Here is a 5,186-nt window from a genome sequence, read left to right as displayed (position 1 = left end):
AGTTTCATAGTTGTGTCTCTATAGTTTCACAGACATCCCCCTCAAAACAACAACAAAAAAGGGAAAAACGGCATTTATATGCGCACTTCAGAAAGTATTCTTTTAATTCCAGATTGGAAAGCTGGGAAAGGCATGATTATGGTTTTTAGAAAGTACCAGGAGTACATTGGTCCAGAAAGTCATATTGGGGGTGGGGGGGGGGATGTTTTAATAAATAGTGAAACAGTACTCCTACTCTAATGAAAATGGAACACTCTTTCTGGACAAGAAAAGAAATTAAAACAATATTTCAAATGGCCTCTAGCATTAAGAAAAGGGATATGGGGAAGGAGATAGAGGAAGCTGCGCTAATCTTAACTCCCAGCTGCGCTTATCTTTCAGACAGTAAAGAGTCATTATTTCCTATGGGCTCATTCATAGCTTAAGACAATAAGTGGACTGCACCATATCAGACTATGGGAGGTAGATTTTGGAATGTTCCCATGAGGTTAAAATGTCCTGCAAATAGAAAACCACCACAACAAACGTGTGCGGTGGGGTTAAGTGTTTTTCAGTCCAATCCAGAGCCCTGAATGGCCAGGGATAGTGACTCTGTACCACTGCTTCTGCCTCCATAGTCTTTCTGGTGGCACGGGAAGGGTGAAACGAAACCCTCTTCCCTGGATGACTCCCAATGCCAGGAAGTCCACCATGGGGTTTAATGAACTTAACCCCCCCCCCTGCCCAGAGTGGTGTTAGTCCATGCAGTGGTGGGATCCAAAATTTTTAGTAACAGGTTCCCATGGTGGTGGGATTCAAACTGTGGCGTAGCGCCAATGGCGCTGGGCGGGGCACGATGGGGGCGTGGCCGGGCATTCCGGGGGTGGGGCATTCCTGGGCAGGGCTGTGGCAAGGACGCAGCCGCTGCGCCGGTCCTTGGGCAGGAAACGAATGCACCCAGGCGCAGGCTGCCACGCACGCCGGTGCACCTCCTGCTAGACTGCTTCAAGTTCTGCGCGCTACTGCTGAGAGGAGGGGCGTAACTAAGGCCAAAATCACGTGGCAAAATCACCCATTAGTAACCCCCTCTCGGCACACACAAATCATTAGTAACCTACTCTCGGGAACCTGTGAGAACCTGCTGGATCCCACCTCTGAGTCTATGGCCTGGGCTACCATGTATCTGAAGGCAATGCCAGGGAGGAAGTCGACCAACTTTGGCTCCACCACCGGTCACACCTCTGGAACACCCACGCTACATCAGTGGGTAAGTGCCCCAGGGAGGGCTAATCCACCAGGGTGGCTCTATACCACTTCCATTAGTTTCTTCAGCCTCCCCCCCTCTCCTTGGATGGAGCTGTAAGTCTCCTTTTGTTGTGCTATTTTTCTATTTTCGGAGATGTTCTAAAGTGAAGAATCATTACAGTTGCCAACTCTGGGTGGCAAAATACTTCGAGATTTGGGGAGCAGGGCCTAGGGAGGGTGGGGTTTCGGGAGGGGAGGGGAGGGGAGGGACTCTAGCAGGATCCAGTGCCATAGAATTCACTTTCCAGGGAAGCCATTTTCTACAAAGAAACGGATCTCTGCTGCCTGGAGTAGATTCTGGGTCTCTCTCCCTCCCTCCCTCTCTCTGTGTGTGGTGTGGTGTGTGTGTGTGTGTGACTTATGAAGTCCAGCAGAGGAACTTGAACTGAGATAAATCAGAAAGGAAGTCTTATAGATTTCATTACTCCATCAACATCATGATTTAGGTTAACATGAATAAATCTGACAATTATGTGTAGTTACTGTAATGTGTTCATTAAAATATGAGCAGAGACAATTTGTCTAATATGTTTCCTTCCAGTGGTCAGAAGTTCTGTGACATCCTCATCTCTATCAGTGGGCCTTTCCCCACTTACCTTAAGCCCCACGCTACTCTCCTCAAATAGCGTGGGGTCCCCCGGCACTCCCCACGACAGCTGCTGCTGTCGCGCCCCCTCAGTGCGCGTCATTCCTGGCGCTCTTGTAAATGGCGCCTTTTGTGGGGACACCTGGGCGTGGGGACGCCTGGGCGCCCACCAGAAATGACGCGCGCTGAGAGCAGCACGCGGCATAGCGGGGGTCGTGGTGAGTGGGGAAACGCCCAGTATCGCTTGTTTTGATTCCCTGTGTGCTCTGGACTGCAAGCTGAACTATGGCTCCTTGCTTTTTCTAGACTCCCAAGTTCTTTACTGACAAGTTTGTGTATATGTAAAGGTGTAGCCTTTGCTAAGAATTATATAAAAATAATGATTTTTTGCTGCACAGGCAACTGGAGAGGAAAATAGGGTTATTGAAACATGACTGAGAAATGGAGGAGGGGGGAATATATTTTCCTGTTCTCGCAAAACTGTTCAACAACTGGTTCAAATGGATACCCTCTGGGATCCCATTTACCTCAGAAATTGTTGGCACAAGAGAGAAAATAGGTCAGAGTTCCCAAGCAATTAAATCAACAGATGGTTTGTTCCAAGATGGCTTCAGTTGCTAACTTTTGCTAATGCACAACACACCGTTAACCTCACTGTGCAACATAGGGCCCACTTTGAATGTGGATACGCTGATTTTTCTCTTTCTTTCTGAAAGCTACACTGACCAGATGCAAAGGACCATGAGTGTGTGTATTATTCAGGCAAGTGCCGTGCTTCTTCTCATATGAAGGTATACATGTTCCTTCTCTGTACAATTATTAGAGGAAGAGGTTCTTCTTTCCTTTTCATTTGGCCTCCCTTGTTCTCCTTCTCTTCTAAAAAGAGAAGAAAAGAAATGGAGATTTTGCCAGTAGGTCAATTTTTCACCACAAGGGCAACTGACTCCAGTTTAAGTCCATTAATATGAATGGACTTAGACAGGAGTAATTTTTTTTTAAGAATTGGGCTGTAGAAAGACTACATTCCAAGGGACTTAGTTACTATAGAGACCTGCTGATATGGGGAAAAAAACACTTGGTTTGGTTCTGTTTGATGTGAGGGGAACCAGGAGTCAACTATGGGTCTTTCCTTTATTCTCAAGCTCCTTTGATCTAAAGATCTTGAGCACTAGATGGGGAGTTTTTATTTCTTTAAGGAAAATATGGTGGAAAGATACTTGGCCACTGCCAGGGTGGTACTGGGATTTCTATCCGCTAACAAGTAGGAGACTACATTATCTTTCATTATGGAAAAAGGTAGCTTAGTTAAAAATAAGGGCAATCCATAAGTCACAATAAGAGGGCATGGGTTCTTATAGGCCTTGCAAATCCCTTAGGCTAGGGCCGTGATCAGTGGTGGGATCCAAAACTTTTAGTAACAGGTTCCCATGGTGGTGGGATTCAAACTGTGGCGTAGCACCAATGGGACTGGGTGGGGCATGATGGGGGCGTAACTGGGCATTCTGGGGGTGGGGCATTCCTCGGCTGGGCTGTGGCAAGGACGCAGCTGCTGCGCCGGTCCTTGGGCAGGAAACAAATGCACGCAGGCGCAGGCTGCCACGCACGCCGGTGCACCTCCTGCTAGACTGCTTCAAGTTCTGCGCGCTACTGCTGAGAGGAGGGGCGTAACTAAGGCGAAAATCACGTGGCAAAATCACCAATTAGTAACCCCCTCTCAGAACACACAAATCATTAGTCACCTACTCTCGGGAACCTGTGAGAACCTGCTTGATCCCACCTCTGGCCGTGATCTCCAACAAGACACCACCCATGCGACTAATACTGTCATCTTTGCAAATAGTTGCCTCCATCATAAGAGGATGCTTGGCCTGAAAGCTCACATCACTGGTCCTGTCTCCATGGCAGCCATTTTGTGATGGCACCCACTGTGCATTCTAAAAATCCCCAAAAGTTCCCACAGGCTCAAGAGAGTTTGTGCTAGGACCTGACCCACATGTGAAATCGTAAGTCACCATCTCAAGGCATGATGGACCTGTGAAGAAAACTAATGTTAACAGGGAAATATCTAGGACAGGGGTCTGCAACCTGTGGCTCTCCAGATGTTCATGAACGACAATTCCCTTCAGCCCCTGCCAGCATGGGGGTTGATGGGAATTGTAGTCCATGACCATCTGGAGAGCCGCAGGTTGCAGACACCTGATCTAGGATGTTGTCATTATAATAGCTTAGGAAGAACAAGCAGCAGCATTCTATATCATAGAATTTCAGGCTAGTTCCAGCCACCTTCTGTTCTCTCTACCTATTTGGTTCTGTTTATGGAATTTTGGTGAGTAAGTGGAAAGTTTGGGGTGTTTATTCAGGTTTAGTGTACTTCTTGCTATTTAGGGACAGGCAAAAACTCAGAAGGGTTTCAGCAGGGGATCAGAAATGAAAGGATTCATAAGTCTAACATACTGTCATAAAAAATTCAGTGAGCCATTAGTCACGGAAATACAGGCGTGTGTTTAGTCAACTGAAACTCATCTAATTCCCATTCTCTCTGATTGAACCCTTGGCTTTGGTACAAACAGCTCCTGTGATTCTCAGAACAACATTTTTGGATGGTCAACAGAGATCTGTGTTTTTTTCAACAGCAAAAAAGGGAAGAGAGAAGTTTGGATTTATATTCCGCTTTTCTCAAGCATAAGGAGTTGCAGAGCCCAATCCACAGAGCTCAAATGTCTGGGAATGGTGCCATTCCCATGCCACTGCACAACTTCCAGAGGGTGACATGGGGAGACAGCAAATGCCAGAAACTCCCCTGCTGCCTGGAAGCCCTGAACAGCCCAAAACAGACTTGTGCCACTCTTTCAGGTGGTGTAAGTCCATGGGCTATGATGCTGAGGATGTCCCTGGCTCCAAAGCCCAGTAGAAGCTGACTGAGGTGGGCTCTATCCCTGGGAACGGCCCCAGCAAGCCCCCAGGCATGCCAGCATCCTTCTGGATGCTGATACAGTTCTGGGGGCTGGACTCTCTTCCAGGTCAGGAGTCACTGAGGTCTGTGATGCCCACCCACCTTCCAGTTTGCCGTCCTCACCAGCATAAATGTGATGCAGCAGGATGGGCAAACACGTTGATGCGACCCCGTGCTGGTTCCAAGAGCTCATCTCCCCACCCCCCCACCCCCAATAAGATTGGACTTCCCAAGCGGCTCACAAACCCTTTCTCTTTCTTTCCCTACTTTGTGAGGCAAGTGAGGCTGAGAGAGTTCTGAGAAAACTATGACTATCACCAAATACGGACCGAAAAATCACGTGACACACGTGCGCTGCACAGT

Source organism: Sphaerodactylus townsendi, linkage group LG11 (genome assembly GCF_021028975.2).
Source record: "Sphaerodactylus townsendi isolate TG3544 linkage group LG11, MPM_Stown_v2.3, whole genome shotgun sequence".
Taxonomy (NCBI): Eukaryota; Metazoa; Chordata; class Lepidosauria; order Squamata; family Sphaerodactylidae; genus Sphaerodactylus; species Sphaerodactylus townsendi.
Note: the sequence above shows the minus strand (reverse complement) of the source record.